This window comes from Mixophyes fleayi, chromosome 2 (assembly GCF_038048845.1).
Source record: "Mixophyes fleayi isolate aMixFle1 chromosome 2, aMixFle1.hap1, whole genome shotgun sequence".
NCBI lineage: Eukaryota > Metazoa > Chordata > Amphibia > Anura > Limnodynastidae > Mixophyes > Mixophyes fleayi.
In genome coordinates this window covers 246,926,605-246,952,329 of record NC_134403.1, presented here as the reverse complement: position 1 = coordinate 246,952,329, position 25,725 = coordinate 246,926,605, and the positions used below count along the sequence as shown (strand labels likewise).

Sequence of the window (25,725 nt, the reverse complement as noted above, 5' to 3'; positions counted from 1 at the left end):
ATAATGTATTGAATTGTTGACTATTTACATCTGCTAAAATAAACCACCATGTGCTTTGGATACACATACAATTGATTGGGCAATGCTTATTTTAAAACGAGAATTACTTTAATAATTTGGGGGCTCGTGAGTTAGGAATTACGTTACCGGCAGGTATGCAACGCTTACGATATTCGGTTCCTCAACAAAGGGTGGATGGACGGACGCGTCGTATAAAGCAGGAAAGAACGTAATACGTCTAATACCTGTGGTTCACTGTGTGTTGCGAAACCGAATGTCCGTTGTTGCATAGACTGAAGGAACGCTAATTAGAATCTAGGGACAAGAAAGAAAAATGTTTCTTTTTATTGTCGTTTTATGTTTTAAAAGTGTATTGCATTGCTGTGCGTATGTGTAGTTCCTGCTGTGCGTACGCGAACTTCCGGTAGATTTGCCACGTGTTTGAACAATAGTTTTGATAGTTGTTATATGCATACTGTAAGCACTTGGTAAAGTCTCTGAAAAGATCGTGCCATTGTTTGGGAAAGTTATTTTCTGTACAGAAAACAAAGGTTATGTGTGTGTATGTGAATAAATACATAAAGGCAAAAGTATATTGGTAACTAATAGGCAACTATAGGTTTTCGCACGTGCACCCAATACTAATCACGACATTCACTGATAAAGGGTATTGTTTGCTAGAAGGGACAGAGCATTGCGGTGTTATCTGTGGTCCACATAATGAATCATTGAGCTGTGCAAATTGACCGCATGGCAAGGCCGTGATTGAGTATTGGGAGGGCAGTGTGGTACTATTTAAAAATTCATAGCGCTGTAGTTCAGGTGTGTCTGACGGGGCATGTTAAAAAAGGTGACCTGACAACAAAGGTTCTGTTCTAGGGCTGAGCAGGATATAAAGAAACCTTTGTGTGAGTGGTGTTCTGTTCTAATAAGAGCAGGTGATAAAGAGACACCACAGAGTATGCATGGCATACTCAAAGCGAAAATAACAGGTTTTCGCGGCATTCCCAAATATTAATCGCAAAGCTTACCGATAGTTAGTATCCGTAAGCCGTGCGATCGGACCGCATGGTTGATTTAGTGCAGCCGTGATTGCGACTTGGGAGATGTGGGAGGAAATACGCTGCAACCACTGATATTCTTAATTGATATCTGGTGCTGACAGTGGTAAAGTACTCACACTAGGAAGGGCATTGATATCTTAAGGGGACGTGCCTGTTGAAAACGTCCATGAATAAAAAAAATCTCTAGTAAGTTCTGTTTGAAAGGAGAACAGGTAAAAGTCTTTTTGTGTAACGTTGAGAAATAGGTTGTTTTCACAATGGATACGAAGCAAACGCTAGAGATAGTTAATGTTGTGCTACCTAATGAATGGCCGGTTGGTTCGGCAAAATATGTTATGTATAATAAATACGGTGCGTATGCTACGGCATACTGCGACAAATGGGTCAAGATGACCCGGGAGTGTGTGAAACCTTTCCCAAACATAGGTAGTCTTGACTCAGAGGTGTTAAATAATGTTAGAAATAAAGTGAGGTTGATTAAATCAACAAAAACGAGAATTAAACATGATGGCTGTTTAAAATTGTGGCAAATGGAAGGTAACACGTGGCAGAGCAGCGAACGCACAGCGGAAGTGAGTGTAAGAAAAACACGTGCTCCACGGAAGTAAGCGTACCGGAAACAAGCAATCCGGAAGTGTGCGTTGCAAAGCGTGGCGAACTGAGCGCAAACACGCCCCCGATAAATTCGGTTGGGGCGGGAAGTACAGCCAATACCAAAAATGTAAAAATGGTAACTAGTAACTTGTATGGTGTTTTAAGTAATGTTAAAAGTCATGTTTCAGGACAAAGAAGAGGAACGGTCCCACCAGCAGGGGCAGCTGCTGAAAGTGGTGAGAATAATGAAAAGGTTAACACAGGGGGAGACATTCATTGTACTGCAACAGCAATTCCAGCAACTAGGTCAGAACATAGTGATTTAGTAAGCTTATATCCTATCTGCAGAACAGCAGTTCCCAATGGGAAAGCGGACAGAGATGGTGTAGTTCCCATTAAACAGGTAGCAGTGTATTCTCCATGGACTAAGACGGAACTATTTACAATTATGTCTGATTTCCCTGATCCTAGAAAAGATTTGGCCAAGTGTCAGAAATTTATTAGACATTTAGGTAATGCACATGAACCTACTAATAAAGATTGGCGAGTGCTGTTTAGAGCTTGTCTTCCTCTCGATACTGATATACAGAAGTTCATTGAGGGTTGTAGCTTGGAGAAGGATAAACCCTTAACTGAGGATAACAATCAGCATAATATTAGACGTATAATCAAAGAGTTGGCCGTATATTTTCCAGTGACTGTGGAATGGGGCAAAATATACAACATCAAACAAAAAGGTAATGAGAATACAACTGATTATTTTTCAAGGGCGCTAGCGGGCATTATTAAGTACACAGGAATATGGGATATAATGGTCAATCCACATTACAGGGAGGTAACTGTTGCAGTACTAATGGCTGGCCTCCGGGAGGATCTAAGGACTTGGATACAAACCTCTTTTCCTAATTGGAGAGGTCTCACGGTAACTGATATTAGAGAGCATGCTATAGAACATGATAAAAATATATGTAAAAAGGAAAAAGCACAGAGTGATAGGTTAATGATGTTGAGTATCCAGGCATTAGAAAAACTACATCCACAACCTCAGAATTATAAAAACCACTATAAGGGACGAAAGAAACAGAAATCTTTGAAGTGTTTTAACTGTCTTAAAAAGGGACATTTGAGGAAAGATTGCAAAGAAAATATTAGAGCCAAGGCTAAGAAAATGGGACACGAAGAAAAGAGACTTAGTCCACCTAAGGGGGAATCACATAGACACCCACAGAGACGGCGCACACAAGTCTCGGAGACTTCTCAACAGTTTCCTGTGCACCTCATAGCAGCCAATGCCCTGGGGGAGAAATATAGCCGACTCTAAAGTTAATCTGTGGTGAGCATTAAGGTGCAAAATGTAGAAAGAAACTTATTTTTTTAAAAGTAATCTTTGTTGATTTTGTTTGTTCGTTTTATGTTGTCACATGTTTGTTTTCCTAAATCACTAGCCGACGGCAAAGAATAGAAATGTTTGTTTTGTTTGCTGTTTTAAGATAACTATCTTGTTTTTCTTTTCACAGATAAAGGGGACACAAAAGAAGTATAGACAAGTGTTTAAAAGGAGTGAGATAGAGAAATAGAAGAATTACTCTTGAAAGACTAATTAACAATAGACAATTGGAACACTCTTTTGTTTTAGGCTGCAGTGACTCATGATAATTTGTTTGGCTGAGAATCATTATCCAACAATGAAGTATGTACATACTTTGCTCCAAAATATCGTTTTATGTATTTCAGAGAAAATATGAGTCACTAAGAGTACATTTTTACATTTCTCTATGATAATTAGAAAAGTCCGTTGAAAAGGTATGTAGTCAATGAGATACCTAGTTCTTAATGAACAAATGACGGACGACACTGGATTGCACTGTTAAGAACCCCTAGTCAAGTATGGGGAGGGGTCATAGTTAGCAAATAGCTAAGGGGAACAGTGGAATGAATACAGCCATTTATTTCCCCATAGAGTCAGAGTCCAATCCAGCTGTCATTTTGTTGTAAAAATCTCCCTTTCTACATGTATGTTTGTATTCAAACCTTTGTATTCCCATCATCCATTGCTTTCCAATTTCTCATTCTTTACACAAACGCTAGTCTCTCTCTCTCTCTCTCTCTCTCTCTCTCTCTCCCGCTCCCCTCTCTCTCTCTCTCTCTCTCTCTCTCTCTGCTCTGGTAGAGATAAAATTACACAGTCTCAACAATGGGGCTAAAACATATTTTATGATCTTACATAAGACAAATTCAGAGATACACACACTAGATTGACATAAGTTACAGAAACAGTCAGGGGTTTTGTTTTCATGTGTATAGAAACTGCTGATTTTAAGCAGAAAGGTTCTGTTGTGGAAATACGATTCATGTGTTATAGATTGCATATCTGTTTTGTTTTTTTGTTTTGGCTCGTGCCTCCTGTACAAAAATGTGCCTTTTTATGGATGCACAAAGGGTGGAGACAGGAGATTGCTAGAGGATAGGCATACAGATATGCATCTCTGTGTGGAACATTGGAGTAGGATTTTTACCACAAGATACGACATAATGTGAAACCCTAGAAAATGTAGAATTTTCATGTTTTATAATTTTCACTGTTAGACAGGCATGTACTGGATACTGTTATATTTGAAGAAAGTGTTATAGAAAGAGACCTCTTTGCCTTTCCCACTTAATCAAGTAGCTGAATATGAGGTACTGAGAATGACATGTGAGTTGGCAGAGGGAAAATCGATTGATATACATTGGTCTTTAGCATTTTTCTAGTCTAGAGGGCGATGTTGAGGTGACTGAGAAATCGTTTTATAGCAATACCAGCACATGATTAGGACACTACATAGAGGACTTTATACAGTGACACAGTTACCAACTGAAGTAGCTGCTAGTAAGGTCCACACTTACACGCACAACCATACAGGGCTGTCACACCAGGGAGAACATAGCTGTCAAATAGACAGCAGGGTGTTATGTGACAGCTAACAAATCTATGTTTTGTTTGTTTCTCGTTGTATTGTTTTAGTTTTAAAAAGATGAACACACATGCACGCATACACATATTGGTTAATATAGGAAGATTTGTGTTACCCGAGGGATAAACTGTCTGGAAGGTGAAGAGATGTGGTGAGGAGTCTGGTGGACTCTGGAGAGATGGACAAGGTAGACCAATAGAGCCATCCCATATCCCTCCTGCTGATGGGTTTTCCTCCAGGTAAAACAAATACACGTCATCAAATTACCACCATGCAGGATCCTCAAGTATACACAGGTGTACCAATGAAATATGTCTGGGTAAAGGTGTATTGAAATGTGTCTAATGTATTACTGTATCATACTCAAAGCTTTTGTTATTCAATGTGATAGTCCTAGAGGTTTAATAGATGATAGGGGTATTCATGTTATTGATAATAGATGTATAATGTATGAGTAGTGGTAACAAATCACATACTTTCAATTAGCCATAAACCAGTGTGAACATAAAGTAGTGGTACTCGGTAGAATGAATTGAATAGAATAAGAGTTGGAACTTGATTGAAGTGCCACTAGTCCTTTCCAGCTACCAAGAGATCACCCCTGGGCAGACTCCTAACCTGTCAGTTTTTGAAATGTTCTCGACCCCTCGTGAGATGAGATTGTAACTGGGAGGCTAGGTTAGACCTTGAGAGAAGGTAAATAGTGAGACAGCAACCGAGAACGTCCAAAACACTGTTTCCTGAAAGGTCACACTAACTGTCAGGATGTTGGATCAGGAGAGTAAGTTGTGGAGCAGTAATTTCTTAAGCTTAGGTTATTTGCCAGACAGGTACCAGGTGTAGGCTACCAGCCTCACGGCTTCAAGGGTAGCAGAGACACACTGGTGCCCATACCACCCACTGCAGAGGGGCCAACACTCAGAGAAGGGTCCAAGGGCACTCATGAGTCTGTACTGAAAGGCCTCGAATGCAGTTAGTAGCGCCTGAGCCAAAGGCTAAGACTGTTGTCCAGCATGAAGTTGTAGTTTATCCTCTTTTGTGTTCTCTCATTTCATTCTCTTCTCAGGGCGGTTAATTCTTTTAATTATTAGCAGGTGACAGAGACTGGTTCAGGTAGTGATAAGGAGGTATTGGGGAGGAAGAAGTTAGTAGCATAATCAGTCCAGTCAATTACTCTATTCAATTCAGGGGTAAAGGAAAATTTGGAAACCTTGGAGCTTGGAGAAAGTGCGAGGGGCTATTGTCTGAAGTAGCATTACGTCCGTAAGTACGGCGACCCCATAGTTAAAAAAAAAAGAGATACACCCAGCGATGCCAGTCCAGTAATATCCGCACTCGAGCAGGCATCCTTGAGAATGATTATCATTCCTGGGAGGGTAAGGTTTTAGACCAAACAAAGTGCTGGGCGTGCTCACGCGTGCCTCAGTGATTATATCAAGTAGGATTAGTTCTCTTTCCACTAAATATTCTTGAGGTACCCGAACTATGGGTGGGAGGTCACTAGGGGAAAAAGTAGGACACCTAGGTCCCTTAGTCTGAAGTCTCCCAATGCTTTACAAGCCGATCACTGTTAAATCTGGGTATTGGGAGACTGGGAAGAACGAACAGACAATAGCCCGCCCACAAGTGTTGATGAAAAGAACTGGTGACATCATTAGATGTGTGTATATTAACGCAAGCTGAAGGAGATTGCATATGACATTATTGATAGACATAGGATGATGCTATTGATGAACATGAAGTGTTTAAATGTATTCTGAGCTTAAAGACATGCGTTGGACAGAAGAACCTGTTAAACTTGAAGAACTGTAGTAGAGAATTCTGTATAGCTGATACACGTTCTACTGTACCATGTACCTTTCCAAATAATGTATTAAGTGTTTTATTGCACCCTCGAAGGGCATACAAAAAGTTATCTCCAAGCTCCAGAAGTGTACGGTTTATAGTAAAAGAACAAGTTGTTTAGAGGATTAAGACTCTCTCTTATGATAACTTGTTTAGATCTACGAACAGCGTGGACATACACCAAGGGGGATTTGTATTACATAACAATGAAACGTGGTACTGAGATCCTGCTTATAACATCTTTAAGGTGATAGTTTATTGTACTATCAAAGGGTGGACTGTTGAAGTCGTATAATTGGATGAACGAAAGTATATTGGTTTAATATTGGTTTGCCGTGCGTATTGCGAAGCGTACGCCACGTGTTACGTGACGTGGTGCGTTCGCACGGTAAAATACGCACGCACACACTCGCATTACAACAGTTAGTTATTTATATAATTTCATATTGGTTCTGTTACACTGGAATTCAGGAGCAGATAGTATTCGGTTTATTATTAGTCTATATATATATATATATATATATATATATACACATATATATATATGTATATGTTGATTATATGTACATTGTAGTGTTATTAAAGGTTTAGGTAATAGGAAAGGTGTCATGCCTGATATCATATTGAAGCCCTAATCATCAGCAGCTGTCCGCTGCAGTCGGCGAAGAGATCGCACATTGCATACTTTAGTTATTGATATTAGAGAGTAAACCTTTGTATGATACTGGCTATGAAAAGGAGCAGACCCCCTGGAGAGAAGACCCCCACCTTTGGATTCCTTAGATTGAATCAACCTATTACCTGTCTGGCCTGGACCCACCCAACGTCTGGACCTATAGAAACAATCTACGGCATCTCTATTGTTCACAATGAAACACTGACTGTATATATATTAGTTGCATCTCACTGGGGCCTCAGTCAACTCTGACACAATATTCTATACAGAATATTGTCCATCGGGTCCGGTGGGTGCGCAGCGTGCGCAAGCGATTGCATTTGGTATGTACTTATCTTTTGGTATTGGCTGTGTTGTACTGTATCATAATATAATAATGTATTGAATTGTTGACTATTTACATCTGCTAAAATAAACCACCATGTGCTTTGGATACACATACAATTGATTGGGCAATGCTTATTTTAAAACGAGAATTACTTTAATAGCGTATAGCAAGTTGTACCACTGCTGTGATGAGAAGACTTGTCCAGGTGCAGGTGGGTAGCGGGAGAGTCAGTGGTCTGCGTATAGCAAGTTGTACCACTGCTGTGAAGGGAAGACTTGTCCAGGTGCAGGTAGGTAGCGGGAGAGTCAGTGCTCTGCGTATAGCAAGTTGTACCACTGCTGTGAAGGGAAGACTTGTCCAGGTGTAGGTAGGTAGCGGGAGAGTCAGTGGTCTGCGTATAGCAAGTTGTACCACTGCTGTGATGAGGTGAGGACTTGTCCAGGTGCGGATAAGTGGAGGAGTGATAAGAGTCTATAACTGTATAAATACAATTGGAGAGCAGAGGAGCTAGTCCCAAACAGATATGCAGCATCACAGCTAATAGTCTATAGCGGGTATGTATACCGCTGCTGAGTAGAGAGGCTTGTCCAAAGCGGATATGCAGGATAACAACTGATAGACAATAACAAGTATGCATACCGCTGCTGAGTAGAGAAGCTTGTCCAATGAGGATATGCAGGCACAGCAGGGGAGCTGAGAGACTGTAGCGGGTATGGGAACCGCCGATGAGTAGAGCAGGTAATCCAGCAGACAGCTGAAGACACGAGCAGGACACAGGAGTCAGTAGTGGGTATGGGAACCGCCGATGAGCAGAGCAGGTAATCCAGCAGGAAACTGAAGATACGAGCAGGACACAGGAGACACCTTCAGAGACTCACAGGGAATGAGACTCAAGATCAGGCAACGATACAATGGCCACAGGTGCCTTAAATAGGGAGAGGTGATTGATCCACCAATTAGGTTAAAAGCAAGGTCATAAGAGTTCACGGATGCTGCGCATGCGCAGTCCATCAAGATGGCGGATGGCCGCGGCTCAGGACAGACGCCGGCAGGAAGGATAGAGAACCACGCACCAGCGCAGAGGCACTCACGGTCCGGTGAGTGACACCTACCCATCTGTCACATAATTGTGCCAGGCTCTCCACTTAATTAGCGGGGACGATGTTGAAGTGGAATATGGGACACCCAGGGTTTCCATTTCGAAATATGAAATTGATTTTGGAGATCACCTTGGCCAGGGTAGGGGGGAGAAGCTGCTTCCAAGCCTGAGCTATAGCTGCTTTGGTTGCTATTAATATCTAGCCTGTCACGTATCTATCCCAACTGGGAAGAGTAGGGGGATAGTATTGCAATAAAGCTAACTCTGGTGTGGGGAGGACCGAGTGATGAAGGACTGAGCTTATCATTTGAAAGGCCTTATTCCATATAGGCCTTGCTACAGGGCATGACCAAAATATATGGAAAATATCGCCACGCTCAGAACAATTACGCCAACATAGTGGAGATATGGAAGGCCAGATTTTATGAAGTTTGTCTGGGGTAACATACATTCTATTCAATAATTTTACCAGCATCTCAGTATGGTTAAGGCACTTGGACATTTTAAAGGAGTTGGCAAAAATATGTTCCCAGTCTTCTTCTGACAAATCTAACTGAAGGTCTGATTCCCATTGGATCTGAGGTTTAGACTTAGGAGCAATATCCAGACTCAATAAGGTTTTATACCAGAGGGTAATACTGGCTCTACTACTACCTTTAGGTAATGGGGAGTAATACCTGGCTAAGGGAGGTGTCACGGGCACTAGGAGTCTTTGCCCAGGATATCACCAGATGATGTTCTTACCAGAGTAATATAGCTGGTACTATGGTCCTCTGGTAGCAGGGTGACAACGGAACAGGAGAATCAGCAGATGGTGAGAGAATGCTCAAGGAAAGTCTATGACTAGCAGCAACTGGTAATGACTTAGATGTATGAACACGAGGAACCAGATGGACAAGTAAACGTGAGGAGAGTCAGTGGTCTGCGTACAGCAAGTTGTACCACTGCTATAGTGAGGAGGAATGTCCAGGAGTAGAGAGGAGGTAGTGAAAGTCAGTGGTCTGCGTATAGCAAGTTGTACCACTGTCTATAGTGAAGGAATGGGTTCCAGGTGCAAGTAGGTAACGGGGAAGTCAGTGGTCTGCGTACAGCAAGTTGTACCACTGCTTATGTGAGAGGATACTTGAAACTGGTGCCAATGGGAAACAGGAGTCAGTGGTCTGCATTCAGCAAATTGTACCACTGCTATATATATGTGAGGAGGGGCACGAGGAGATGAATAGAATACAGAGGATACACGGGCGGCACACGGAACTTGATCCCACGATGATAACCACAATACAATAATAACTGACAAGCGCTGCTTGAAGTATGCAAAGTCACTATAGAGATCCAGGTAATAGGAAACAAAGTCAATAGTAACAATAGCTTCAGTAGATGGAAGACTCCGGAGATGAACACAACACAGTCCAGACGGATATGCAACACAATAGCAAAGTCAATGGAAAGTATGCATACCGCGGTTCAGGAGAGCAGGCTGTCAAGGAGAAGTGCAGGGATACCTGAACGGCTGAACGCCGGCAGGAGGAGAGACCACTGGAGGATGGAAGCGGTAATCAGGTTGGTGCAGCGCACGAAAGGTAACCGGTAATCAAAGGAGCAATACTCAGGAAGCAGTAGTAAGTAAAACTGGAAACATGATGAACACGGGAGAGTTGAGGCTGTCTGTTATCCGGCAGTAGTAGCGGAGGCAGCGGAGGGGAGACACGCTGAACACAGGAGAGTAGAGGCGGTCTGGAATCCGGCAGCTGTAGCAGATAGGAATCAGTGGAGAGCTGACACGATGAACACAGGAGAGTTGAGACGGTCTGGAACCCAGCAGTAGTAACGGAGGCAGCGGAGAGCAGACACGCTGAACACAGGAGAGTTGAGGCGGTCTGGAATCCGGCAGCAGTAGCAGATAGGAATCACCTGAGTGCAGACACGATGAACACAGGATAGTTGAGACGGTCTGAGATCCGACAGCAGTAGCAGATAGGAATCAGCTAAGTGCATACACGATGAACACAGGAGAGTTGAAGTGGTCTGGAAACCACAATCGTAGTAGACAGGAATCAGCTGGAGCTGAGTACACGAGGAAACACAGGAACACCTTCAGAGGCTCATGGGGAATGAGACTCCAAGATCAGGCAACTAGGTAATGATCACAGGTGGTTTAATAAGCGAGGGTTGCCTGATCATCCAATTAATTAAAAGCAACAGGTACTGAAGGTTTCATAAGGGCTGCACATGCGCAGACCCGCAGGATGGCGGACGGTCACGGTTCCTAAACACAGGAGAAATGGCACTCACAGTACAGTGAGTGACAGGAGGGCCTATTGCCGGAATACTCAACGGTAGGGAAGGTAATAGATGTCTGATTTGGAGGTATTTGTAAAAGTCGCCTTTGGGCAACGGATACAGGGCACTGAGGTGTGAGTAGGAAAAGAGCCCACCCGAGTCCAGCAAGTGTCCTAGAGTCTGAATACCCCTACCAATCCATCCAGAAAGATTCAAGTCTGGTATATGTTTGGCGACCACCCGTAGAGACACACCCGTCGTGGGACGCAGCAGCCCCTCGGTACTCCAGCATAACCAATCCCACACAGTCAAGGTATCTCTGATAAGGGCCGGCAAGGTCTCCACAGGAGGTCTCCACTGAACAGGTATCCATAAAAGATCCGTTAAGGGGAATTCTGGAATAAACTCTAACTCCAGATCTACCCAAGGTTTCCAGGCACATATTTTAAAACCTTACTTTGTGACATGGTTTTGCTAAATTTCGAAGTGACAAATTTATTGTGCATTACCTTGCTTCAGAAATCTGGCCCTCTAGGTCCCAGCATGGCCATGCAGCCATTGAGTATTCTTGGCCTTGTAGTACTAGTGCTACTTTGGTTAAACCTGGCCATCCTGGGACCTATAGTGGTCCATTGAACTTTTACCATGGAATATTATTAACACACACACACACACACACACACACACACACACACACACACACACACACACACACACACACACACACACACACACACACACACACACACACACACTATAAGTTAAGGGGGGGGGGGCTAGTGGTACATCTCCCTAGGGATAATTAACCTTTGTGGGACCTTTGTCTGTACAAATGTAATTTTTTATTTATGTTATGCTTTATTAATGGATTCCTGCTATCCTCATCAATGACTTACTGAGGAATGAAATTTTATGCAACACAGAGGGTATAGTAGTGCCCTTAACAGTGAGAGAGATTGCAGGGCAGTTGCTGACTCTGGAATAAGAGACAATAAAAAGCTCTGTTTAGAACATGTTGAGCTTTTGGTATCGTGACATCCATGGGGCGAATGTAGAAAGACAGTGGTTTACAACAGATAGTACCAAAGGAAATAGGACAGGGAAAGCAATGTACATTTGGGTGTTCTCAGCGTATAGGTGGTATTGGAGGCTAAATGAGCAAATTAGTGCCCCAAGAGAAGAGGTGTACATTATTAAAGTACAATATTTAGAAAAAAAAGGAGCCTTGTGGGACCACAATAGAAAGTTGGAATGTAGGGGAGAATGTGCAAGAGGTGGATACACTACAGGAGCGGTTCGAGAGAACTGTGTCACGGTGGACAATGGAGTGAAGGGTGTGTTCAACAGTGTCCAAAGCAGCAGAGTTACAGGAGAATGATTGAGAATTCAAAAACATTATATTTATTCATAAACACATTTTCTGTAATCAAATCAAACAAATTAAAAAAAACTAAATACAAAATCCTTAAAAAAATAAATAATAAAATGTATATATATATATATATATATATATATATATATATATATATATATATATATATATCCACCCACATCAAATACAAACGCATGGATGTTGGATTTTTTCAATGGTCAGAGGTGTTGCAAGACAGGTCATGCTGGAACCCAAAAAGTCTTTGTTATCTGTTTAAAATATTATACAGATGTGGCTGAGAAATATCCGGTCAACGGGTGAGTAGCAGCAAGCACTACAGCATACAGCAGGAGGCCGGTTTACCACAGATGTGGCTAAGAAGTATCCAGCCAACAGGTGAGAATCAGTGGTTACTACAGCATACAGAGGGAGGCAGGTTTACCATGGATATGGCTAAGAAGTATCCGGCCAACAGGTGAGGAGTAGCGGTCACTACAGCATACAGCGGGAGGCAGGTTTACCACGGATGTGGCTGAGAAGTATCTGGCCAACAGGTGAGAAGCAGCGGTCACTACAGCATGCAGCAAGAGGCAGGTTTACCACGGATGTGGCTGAGAAGTATCCGGCCAACAGGTGAGAAGCAGCGGTCACTACAGCATACAGCGGGAGGAAGGTTTACCACGGATGTGGCTGAGAGGTATTTGGCCAACAGGTGGGAAGTAGCGGTCACCACAGCATACAGCAGGAGGCAGGTTTACCACGGATGTGGCTAAGAAGTCTCCGGCCAACAGGTGAGAAGCAGCGGTCACTACAGCATACAGCAGGAGGCAGGTTTACCACGGATGTGGCTGAGAAGTATCCGGTCAACAGGTGAGAAGCAGCGGTCACTACAGCATACAGCGGGAGGCAGGTTTACCACGGATGTGGCTGAGAAGTATCCGGCCAACAGGTGAGAAGCAGTGGTCACTACAGCATACAGCGGGAGGCAGGTTTACCACGGATGTGGCTGAGAAGTATCCGGCCAACAGGTGAGAAGCAATAGAAGTAGTCAGAGACCAGTGCAATGAAGCTGGAATACTGAGAGTAACTGCAGCCACAGGAACGGAGTACACAGCTGACACGAGGAGGTGAGAATCAAGATCAGACAATTAAGGAGTGGTCAGAGGTGCCTTAAATAGGGAGAAGGCTAATGGAGAGCCAATACCAATAAAGGAAAAGTTATAAAGGGCCATCCTGGTCTGCACATGCGCAGAAGCACAGTCAAGATGGTGGAAGGCTGTGGCGCAGCACAGGCGTTGGCAGAGGGGCAATTGGCCCAATTCTAGGTCTAGAAATCCGGTGAGTGACAGGTACCTTTAACCAGTGAGAGCAAATAAACATCTTGCTTCAAAGAGTCGTACAGGTTATATTGTTTAACCAAGGAAGCTAGAGTCAGTGAGCCTTTGAAGGAGGAAGGGTTCATTTTTGAAGAGGGAGGAGAAGATTTGTCTAGGGAAGGGTCAAGATCTACATTAAAGTCTCCACCTATTATCAGGTGTCCTTGTGGTAGTCTCTCAATATAGTTAAATAGATTAGTGAAAAAAGGACTTTGTCCTTGGTTGGGGCACAGACAGATACCAGGGTGATTGGGTAAGAACAAAAGCGCCAGTTACCATCAGAAAGCGGCCATCTGGGTCTGTATTTGAGAAAGGTACCTTCCTATGAATAAGTATTGCTATTCCTCTTTTTTTGCAGTCGGCAAAGGCAAAATAAGTCTGTGAGAACTGTTTACCTCGGAGTTGAGTGTAAGTACCTGTGAGGTGCAATAAGGACAAAGAGATAATAAGAGAGGCAGTTAGCCTTTCCAATAGAATAGGGGGGGGTGGGCGAGGAGAGAGGGATAAAGATAGCCACATTGAGAGAAGGGAAGGAAAGAGGGAAAGGAAAGCCCAATTGGGCAAAAACCCTTAAACATAGGAACCCAGGAGGGGTTCAGAAGTGCGACACAGAAAGTACTCATTATAATCACAAACTAAGAGGGTGTATGGGGGTAGGCCTGTGGTCTGAAAGAGGAGAATCAGGACCAGTGGCCAGGCTTAACAGTATAAAGTGAGTAACAGATTACCATGGACAATGTGCAACAATGTGGTAATAATAAGAAGATCAACAAATATAACTGATATATTTAAGTGTAAATATGGAGCAAGGAGAGAAGAAGGAAGCGGAAGGGAGGGGACAGAGGGAGAGTATAGGGGGAAGTGAAGAGGAAGGAAAGGGGGAGAAGACTGGGGGAGGGAAGGGAGGGAAAGAATGAAGAATGGGAGAGCGGTATGTCTTCCAGAAGGAAGGAAGAAGAAAAAAGGGAGGGGCCCGATTCATCAAAATTCGCAAACGCATCTGCTAAATGGCTCTGCGCATGCGCGAAACGACGCTTAAGCAGCGCAAAACACTACATACGCTACTCAAGCACGGCAGATACAGCTCTCCAAAAGGCGACTCAATCTCAAACTCCAACGCAAATAGATTTGAGATGACTGCTGACCACTTGAGAACATATGGGTGGGAATGGGCGGAGAGTAGGCGCGGACTGGGCGGAGATGAGATAGTACTTGAGTAAAGTAGGCGTTATGCTTTTTCACTTGAGAATAGTAGGCGTTCCCTCTGCCCAGATGAGTGAAACTGACGTCACTCCTGTCTCAAATCTTTCACAAAAGTTAAGGAAGGCCAGGGTCATGTTTAACTCCAATACAGCTAGCTAAAACCACTATTAAACGCCTTTAGGAGCATCTTTTGCGTTTAAAATGCAAAACGAAATATGCACAACATACATACATATCAATACAGACTGCCTGTGGCAATTTTTTTATTTTGTTAAAAAAAAAAATTTATTGAGCTTTTACATATCTTACAAATGTTCCATTAGTATGTTTGTGTAAATTAAGCTTGTTTTGCTTTAAATACCCCTTTCTAATCAATGCAATTCGCAAGTGCAACATGTTTGATGTTATTTTGGCCCTTTGGCCTCAATCCGGAACTGCCGGAATGCCGGAATTAGTTAGCTGGAAATAGCGCCCTCTGCTGCTTACTGCCTCTTCAGTAAAGAGGACTGCCTTTTATAGGCCTGTACACTGCTAGCCACATATCTTCTCAGCATTATGGGGAGAATCCAGGTCACAGTGCATTCCGGCTGCCGGAATGGTTGCCTCAGTGCATTCCACATTCATTCCACTGCCGGAATGGTTGCCTCAGTGCATTCCACATTCATTCCACTGCCGGAATGGTTGCCTCAGTGCATTCCACATTCATTCCACTGCCGGAATGGTTGCCTCAGTGCATTCCACATTCATTCCACTGCCGGAATGGTTGCCTCAGTGCATTTCACATTAATTCCGGCTGCCGGAATTGTTGTGCACACTGCATGGGTAATTATTTCATTTTATGTAAAATGTCTCCCAAACAATAGACTTTGTCATAAATATTTATGATAAATCTCCAACCATTCTGAACAATTACCAATATCATTAGTCTCAATATGTTACATGCCTGATTTGACAGTTGGTGATGGTGCGTTTGCAAGAACAAATAATATTAATAGACATATAATAACTCGAAAATATATTTTAGGGTTTTACACACATGATTTATGCAAATTTAAAACAAGTGTACTATTACCACAGGGACACTTTTAACAGCAACACAAATTGTCTAAGGATATTAATGATCCCTAAGAGCCGAGGGCTGGTGAGGACTCGAACCCACGTAGCAAGCTGGCAAGGTGGATTGGCTAACTGCTACACCACTGTACAAGTGGTGATGTCAAGGGAATAGAATACAAATTAAAGATGACCAGCAACTTCTAGCATAAGTTGTTTCCCTTAAAACATGGGGAAAATGCCAATACTTGGAAATATTATACCCAGAAAGATTTGGTGCATGCAGAGTCACAATTTATGCATATCGAAATATATCCATGTTGATAAATACAAATCAAAAATAGAACATTTATTGCTCCCATTTCTACAATTTGATTTGGTGGAGCACTTAGCTTTTTCCACTGTTGCCAGTACAGAATTCACATATCTTTGAAATCCAAAGTCTTTGCCAACAACTGCTTTGCTGTGTTGTAGCTGATAACACTGTTGAACATTACATATAGCCACCTTACACACCAAAACATATACTAAGTCACAGAGTGGAATAAATACCCTCAAACTTGTAAATATACCAAGGTTAGCCACATACACGCATCATTCAGGGTTCAAACTCATTACCTTGTTGTTGCAAGCTCATTTCTTTATTCACTGAGTTATACTTCACATTGAAACACCAACACCAAACTGCACATTAACTAGTTAGCACAGCTGAATGACTGTCTTAGACCTGATAAATTGGCCATGTTGCAATTAATATGAACAGCATGATGGATAACGTGGTATTCAAATATTAACCCTAGATAAACACACACATTAATAAAAACACTGTTTTACTAAAGCAGCAGAAGCTGCAAAAACGTCACCAAACAAACGCGAATTAAGCGCGTTTGCGAATCTTACGCTAAATACAAGCAGTTGCATATAGTTTTTTACTTTTAGGAGTATGCTTAATAATGTGTTTTATTAACTCACTTGGTGCTTAGGGTTGACCTGGGGCCTCGAACTTCTGCACTTAGTATTGGGGGGTGAAATACATAACCACTACACTATCGTGGCACATCTAAATGTAGCACATGCAAATGAATAATACCTCATAGAATTGTACTTAAAACTATTTTACCCATACTATTGCCACAACACTAACAGCTTAGCTCATTAATGACATCTGTAATAATCGTTATAATCTCTACTTACCTACAGAAAATAAACGTTGCTCACATGTCAGGTCACTTTTACACAAAACCACACTTGGCTAATTAGAACGCACCTGCGTGCTCCTAATGACGTGTCGGGCATACTCTCCGGCCTACTCACCTGCATTTAATTCACTAATTACAGTGTTACTTAAAAAGACCTTGCTTGGCTTTCTGTGTTGTTGAGAGATTCACAATTCTGGGTAAGTAGCCCTTAATGGTGAAATGTTTCATAATCTCTGCAGTTTATTGCTGTACCTTGCTCAACACTCATGTTTATTTGTAGGAAAAGATATTGGTGAGATACAGATAGAAAATTATGCTGAAAGGTCATAATGGTTAAGAATTTTATGTTGAAGGTTAGTGGAAAAGTCTTTAATTAGCTGCAGAGTTTGAATATTGAGGCAACTGTGTAGACTTGGGATGTGTCTCTGCATAGATACCTCTCGACTGTAGTGACACACATAAAGATTATCCATCTATATTGATTTATTTTGTACCTGTTTACCCTCCCCTCCACAGATCTTGTTCCTGGATTGTGTTTTTTGGGTGTCTAGTGATTGCTTATTGACATTCCACATTTGTCTGTGTCTGGGGTAAGTAGAAACCAGATATTGTTTTATTACATACCCCTTGTTAAAATACTTTGCATTAAGAATGTCCATACTGTTTTTTGTTTTTTTTCTCTTTTCTTTTTCTAATACCTTTTTATTTGAAGTGTGGTTTTTCAGACCCTACCTTAAAGACACATTAACACTCTGTGCTTGAGTCATTAAGGAGAGCAAAGGATAAAAAATAAGTAAATGTTCTAGTGGACAAAGCATGTTACAATGTAAGGGGTCAATGTTGTAATTTTTTTTATTTATTTTTTTGGAACAAAACATAAATATCTTCACATTTAAAAGATCAGTGGTCAAATCATGTGCAAGCTTAGTCAAGGGTTGATTATCTAAGGTATGGTTATTCAAAATGGGAATATGAATAGACATGGTCTGGTGTGTTACTGAAATGGTTTATATGTGTAATAATAGGGGAAAAACCATGCCTACCTGTATTTTACCTTTACAATGTGTGTAGAAAGTATAGCTTCATGCCTCCAAGTTTAGCCTTAATGTCTTTAGCTAAATGCACGTTAATGGGGTAGTTTAAATCAACAGCCTAATGTGGCAACATAATTGATGTTTGGTTTTTCTACAGTTTATTGATCAGCACATATAGTGTTGAGAAGTGCACATTATTGACACTTTATTTGTTTTTCTTATATCTACAGCCTTTAGATTACACTTGGCCTGCAGTGCTGGCTTTTCTGCCATTGCACTTCCCTTTGGAGTTGGTGGATGTTGCCATGGTGAAGGGTGTTTTCAAATGTAAGTAGTATAGTGCTATCTGCACTAAAATGTGATTGGCCAGTGAGTGTGCTCCATACAATAATGTCGTCGTTACTAAGCCTGCAATGTGTGGTTGCACAAACAAAACATATGGGCAGATGCTAGCTATGTAACATATGGGTTTGGTGTTTCAAATTAAGTCAAATAGTGCATTCAGAATCCTAGGTATAGTCCAAACACACAAGCCATTATTATACACTATAATATTACTGGCTTTTTTACACATGCCAATACATTGCTCAATCTCTTGATATCAAAATGCAAGTTGTCTGACCTAATATTGCCATATTAATTTGTTGCCTTTCGTTCAACAGGGTGTGTTGGCGTGGATTTTGGATTTGTGCAATTCGTGTCTCACTACATGTTGTTGAATTTCCCCAGAGCTCCAAGCCTGCTTATGTCTCTCTTCAGTCTGGCCAGATTGTCATCTCTTAATCCAAGGAATTTTTACACACACAGACCATTACCTTGTTTGCTTTGTTTTTGTCAGCACATTTGAATTCATATATGTAATAAATCTAGCCTATGCTGCAAATGTGTCAGCAATCAGTTGTCATGCCATTTTGTACCATTACTACAGTGCACTGAATAATATTTTAATACCCATAAATCCATGTGTAGTGCTTTCAAAACTATTGTGGAACAGGTTTTATTTTAAATGAATATATGAAATCTAGGTGTGGTTATTTTCTCCTTTGCCACAGATACACCATAGCCTACAAACACGCTCAATGGGGTAAATGTATAGTTTTAGAAAATGGCTATAGTGTGGAGGTTTGTATGTGTGTTTGGTGCTTAGTAGTAAATTGTTTGGACACTTTCAGCTTTTAGAGCGAACATGTGATGTGCATAGGAATATAGGCATCACATTACAGGTAAATGTATATAAAGAAAGCAAAAATGTTAGCAGTGTCAGGTCACACACTACCAACTTTTGGCCCTTGGCCAAATGGGATAACAATATTTTTCGCTTGTGCTAGTGGCACTTTGTTTCAAAGTGTTCCAACACCCACATGCCAGACACAAACCCCACACTAACAATTATGGGGAATGCATTAGGGCACTAAGCTAGTGGAGTCTTGCTACAAGGCTATAATACCATCACCTAGGGCCTGAATCATTAGTAATCTTCTTATATTGTGCAAAAGGTAAGATGCTTATTGTTACGAAGAAACGGGGAGATAAGAGTGAAGCAAAGATGGATTTTCATCCTAGCGTAAGAAATTCGTCACTTATGCAGTGGCTTTTGCTTCTTATCTCCCTTTTCTGAGCATGAACAGAGTGGATTAGCTTAAGATAAGCAAAAAATGACATAAGATCCTTAATGAATCAGGCCCCTAGTTTGCTAATTGGTCAAGGCAGCTATATGTAAACTTACAGCCACCATAGATACTCCACATGAGAACTAGTTACATTAGTCTGATTACCCATTGTTAGGCAGCAGTCACTTGATCTGTTTGCTGAACCTGATAATGCAGGTCTCCAATGTTATTGTGGTGTAGAAATGTGAAATTTATTCTCAATACCATTTTCATGTAGCTTGCCCTCTTAAAGTGGAAAGTAGTGACAAATTAACATTCCACCTTTGTTTCTCTTCAAAGTGTGTGTCGTAATACCACCTATGTCTGTTTAAACATGCTAGTCAATGTTAACAATAATTTGCAGCATTTGTCCATGCCTTGGGCAAGGGAAGTACAAAGCCTTAATGTACAGATATCCTCCCTTTAGGATTTTGGCTCCATGTTCAAATTCCTTTACCACCATCTAATCCAGGGGTGGGCAAACCTGTCCTCAAGGGCCATATCCAGTTCATGTTTTTAGGATTTCTTTAATCATGTACAGCTGAGTTAATCTATTTGGCTGGGTCAGTAATTATCCCACCTGTTTCTACAGACAGAAATCCTAAAAACATGAACTGGATATGGCCCTTGAGGACAGGTTTGCCCACCCCTGATCTAATCCAAGAGTGTTGGGCCGAGCACACAGTATTTTGAGGGATTAATGTCTGGTAGATATTGTTGATGTTTACATTGTTAGGTGAGGCATCCAGTTTTTTTTGGCTTATAGAGGGTGAACGTGTGCAATGGGTACCTGTGTCTGTATTGGCAAGAAATCACAACATACCAAGCTTCACATGATAATATGTTGCCTGTTATATAAAATTGCTTGGCCTTGCATAAATGTTTTCCAAAACTGGAAGGGAGCCAAATCCAAGTGACGTGCCCACTTTAACAATGAATGTATCAGTGTACATTACGTAAGAAACTCTAGGGTCTGTTTGTTATAATAATGTATTCAAGGTTCCAGATTGGTTTAAACTATCATGGATTGGGGGGATCAGATCATAGAGTTTTGAAAAGCCTTTACAGGATAGAGGTGTTTGGTGTACAAACTACCTCTTGGAGTCTACTTACTTGTATTACAGAGTGTGCTTCTTTGCCTGACCAAACCATATCTATACTCAAAGCTTTTTCATTTGCGTCTTACATGATTAGTCAGACACACAGCACTACATACACCCTTATAGTGTGTCAAACTGTCACGTTAGTCTGTATTTCTTGATCCGAATCAGGGACCCTTGGGATTACCTGCAGCAGGTCTGAATCTGAACAGAGCAGCCTGGATGATCTTCCTGCTCATGTTCTTGCTGATTGTCCAATCTAGTAGGGGAATGAGCAGTCTGAGAATGGGGACACAAACACTGATTTTGTAATGCAGCCAGAAACACTGGGGCCAATAACTATCCACTGGAGAGAAGTGTGTTGTTCAGGCAATGAACAGATCACAGCAGCAGCTTTAAATGGTTTGTCCCAAGCAACTATTGGCTGAGCACTTAATGGGATCACAGGTGCTGAATCTGGTTGATCTGGAATGATCACCTGACTGCATCCAAGATGCCTGTGCACATGCAGCAGAACAAACAGTGTGTGTTTGATTACAAACGGAGCTGTGGAGGACGGGAATGTTGCTGACGACCAGAAGGCACCCAGGTAGCCGTGATATGACAGCGGCTGATGGGGTAAGTGCACCTAAGATCCAAATGTGAGACCCAACCTATATGTGCTTAGTGCAATAAGGTCATGAGGTTACATGTAAATAACTGTTATGCTAAATGACGTCGAGTGTACCACACACTGTGCATTAGCACTAATCTTAAATACAAATCCCTTATTAGATTTTTAGAATTAGCACAGATTCGTACCTGTACAAAATAGTAGTTAACAATATTTGTCCTGTGCCATCATGGGAAAAAAAAAATTAAAATTTATTTGGGTTACCTTAACACCTGTCTTTTGTGGCTCCTTTGTGTCAGGTTACAGTTTGCAAATGCAATACTTTCTTGACAGAATGATTTGCCCTACCTCTAAAGGGGCACTGTAGTTGCATGTTGTGTTTGCAATTATTTAGTCAGGCAAATAAAGAAACACTGTGGCAAAAGCATTAAGAAGCTTACCTTGATACACTTCTTGTTTAAGTCTTCTTCAGCAAACCATGGGCCAGATTCATTCTGGAAAGGTAAGGCAAAGTAACTAAGCAAGGGCAAAGCATGTCAGTTTGGAGGGGGATGTAAACCAAAAATGTCATTGGAGATGTAATTTTGGGGTAGGAGAGGTCCTACCTGACATGAACATTTCAGTGTACAAATAAGCTATCAAGTATTTGTGCGGTACATTAGGATACAGACATTTTTTTTATTTTTGTGCTCTAAACCTATTGCTATTTTGCACCACTTGCATTTTAAAAGGCTTTTGAGCAGCATTCAGAAATATGTATCCTTGACATCTAGGTTCATTACTCAATCAGGGCCATGGCATGGTTTTGGTCAGCACACTGATATTAGATACATATTTGTTTGAATACGTTAATGAATCAGCCAGTTTGTTTGGAGATTATACTATGGTTAGACTTGATAACAAGCATTGTTATTACAAAAAACATTATGGAATCTGCCGTAAAAAAGAAATAGACATTTCAGTAGTAGGAATTTTTTTTATTATAAAAAAAAAAAAAAAATACATATTTTCGTCATATATTAAACTATATTTGTTCGGTTAAAACAATACAAATTACTTTTTCCGTGTTTTTTTAAAGCCGGTTGGACGGGAGGCTCCCCTACTCCGACTTCTTGTCACCCGTGATGTAGAGGAGTCAGAGGAACCAGGCAATGGGGCAAGGCAAGCGGGTTGTGTCCGACGAGGTGAAGGTGCAGGGTCAGGGGATGGGGATGGGGCCACGACAGGCGAGGGGGAAGTGGGCACAACAGGGGATTGGCCATAGCCACGAGCAAAGGCTAAACACATAAGACGACATAGTTCGGGGTCAGGGAGGGCGGAGGCGACAGACACATCAGGGAGGGCGGAGGCGACAGACACATCAGGGAGGGCGGAGGCGACAGACACATCAGGGAGGGCGGAGGCGACAGACACATCAGGGAGGGCGGAGGCGACAGACAACTGGGTATGGGGGCTGCCGAACAAATAATCTGAGCTGGGTGAAGGGATTGTGCCGGAGGTGCGTTGGGAGTGGACGTGCAAGATATCACCCAGGAGTGTTGCAATATTTGTCACTGAAGTATTTAAATTATCAATTTTGGTGGCGAGTGTCGTCAGTAAAGAGGTGTGTGTGCTCATGAAATCGGAGAGTGTGTTAGTGATACTGGTGATTTGCTGATCCGTGTGTTGGACAGTGCTTGATATGTGTGACAGGTGAACATTCTGTGCAAGAGTGACGTCTTTAAGATTTTCGGCTGCGCGTGCGAGTGTCCGCTGCCTTACATATTCAGCTGGAGGCAGCTGAGGCTCCTCCACATCACGGGCAACTTCTTCATCGACTGGTGAAGCAGGCGCCTGCTGCTCACATGCTGTAGAGAGATAATAAGTAAAATAAAGTAATTAGAATCAATGAGTAAGGTGCGATATTATATTGGCAAAAACATCTTACAACGCGTGATGTAGCATTGGTAAAGTGTCAGCTTCCCTTGAATGTGCTAGCAGCCCTTTCCGCTCCCCAAATACAAACATTGCCACTTATGGTCTGACATTTTAGGATGAGCCCTACATATTGAGACCATTTGTCTTCAGTGTGTAAATGTCATTTCCTACTATGTGATAGGCAAACACATTGTGCAATTGAAGTTTACCTTCACACACACACATCCTGAGAGTTGACACTTTTACTCAGACAGATACAAAGCTTTACAGACATTAAGAAAGCAAACTCATCATGTACCTAGTGGAGCGGCCTCTCCTGTTCGGGGTGGGCTAGAGCCAGTGTCTATGTCGCCCACCCCAACTATCTCCACCAGGGCTATTGCAGCCCTCGCCCGCTCCTCGAGGGGTGTTAAAGTAGTACATAGTCGAGGCCCCCCACCAGTGCCTTGAGCATGCCTGTGAAGCTCAACAAGCTTCGCTTTCAGGCGTCCTTTATAGTCTGCCCATCTGTGGAATAGACAAACATTATTGCCTCACATAGTACCTTCAACTCAAAATGACACATTTTTCAATCAAATACATTGCACGTTTGCTAATCACAACAATTTAACCTTCACATACAGTAATAGAGATTTTGCTCTTTTGAAGCGCGTATAATGTGGTAAACATATTATGTCAATGTGACCAAGGGCCATGGTGTTAGTTTCTGAAAACAAAGGGCCTGATCAACAAATGCATTGGAGTCACAAGGTGGTTTCACCTCACAGGTGACTAATGCTACTATGTCACAATATCCATATTTATCTCTAGCGATATCTATATATATTATTTGACAAATACACACAGTCAGTAAAGTTAAATAGGGCTATTATTTTTAAATTTAATTCATACCTTTTCTGTACTTCAACCTTTGTACGCTCATACGGAGATATTTCATTTATGAGCCTTGTGATTTCCTGCCAATGGGTTTGGCGCTCGCGTCTGGTTATTTGGCGGTTCCCACTGTGGAACCTCGCCAGAACCCCTTCTACCAGCACCTCCAGCTCCTCCTCTATGAAGTTGTTTTTACGCCTAGTTGGCAGCCCTGGTGCCTCCACATTACTTGGGCCAGCATCAGACATATTCCTATTTCAAAGATAAGTTGTGTCTTTATAGGCAATGCACACAGTCAGGTGGTGATACAGAATCTAAGCACATTCCCCCCCTACATAAGGTACAAACTTCTAACTAGGTCTAAAACACATGCCCCTTATTATAATAAACATTGTGGTTTGTCTATTTAACGGCCATTTAGTTTGACCACTGCATTTTGACTGACATATTAGTCAAATACTATAGCAACATTCTCCTACTACTACTACTACTCTTCACTTTTCAAACCATAACATTGGTTTACAGGTTAGCAACACACCAAAATGAAGGATATCACTCAGTTGCAAACCCTATATTGTGTAATTATTATTAATATTTGGTTACAAATCAGCCAACATTTGGACCCATGTGTCCATCAATGCAATGAGCTAGTTATTATGCCGTTGAACAAGGATAAGTTTCAAAAGAACTTAGCATACTGTAGGCTACTATTGAAAACTTTACATGTTAAATGTGAGGCCAGGGGCCCTTTGCTTAGCAGTTTTTTTTACATTCCGGCCACACATATTGCAGAGCAAACAGTTTACTACATTAGGAGATAAAAATATTTTGGAACTATCCAGAAATTTCAGATAAATTCTTATACTTACTTTTCTCCAAAGTTTGGCACAAAAGACAAAAATTATTTTGATAGTCAACTGGGTAATGCGTGGTATGGGCTGCGAAAAAAAAAACAAATTAATTTTTATAAGCAAGAAAAGGTAATGTGGTAAACAAAGCTAACCTCCTAATTTGAATATGGATAAGGTTCAAAAGAACTTAGCATACTGTAGGCAGAAAACTTTAGGAGAACACAAAAAAAAAAAAAATCTTTCAATCTTTGATTTAGTTTGGTACTTACTGTTTGTTGTTGGCTTTTTAGAACAATCATCCAAATGTAATGTAATGAAATCTTGACTGTGCTCTATCCAGGCTAAAAATCGAATGAACAGGCACTAGACCAAAGCACAGGTGGGTTTAAATGGAGTGTTGAATTAATAAACCAGGTGTACACTCTTCTTCCTAATTGCGGAGCACACTGTACTCGTCTCAGTGCAGGCGCCCGCCATGTTCTTGGTGGGAGAGACAATCAGAGTCACAACACAGGTGTGTGAAAGCTCCGCGTGTGATGTGAGCACGCCCATACGTGCTCAGCGAACCAATCGGAACGCAGAGGCCCCCATTTTGTGTTATAGACATTATACCAAAATGAGGGCTGCAATTTTCAGCAGGCGTGA

At 41.7% G+C, this 25,725-nt stretch overlaps 1 long non-coding RNA gene across 1 annotated transcript; it reads left to right on the top strand.

The window, feature by feature from the left end:
• The first annotated feature begins 17,638 nt into the window (after window positions 1-17,638).
• Window positions 17,639-18,971, top strand: LOC142140340 (uncharacterized). Its single transcript, XR_012688420.1, has 2 exons — window positions 17,639-18,404; window positions 18,740-18,971. It is a non-coding gene; the product is annotated as an uncharacterized LOC142140340 (long non-coding RNA).
• The last annotated feature ends 6,754 nt before the right edge of the window (window positions 18,972-25,725 follow it).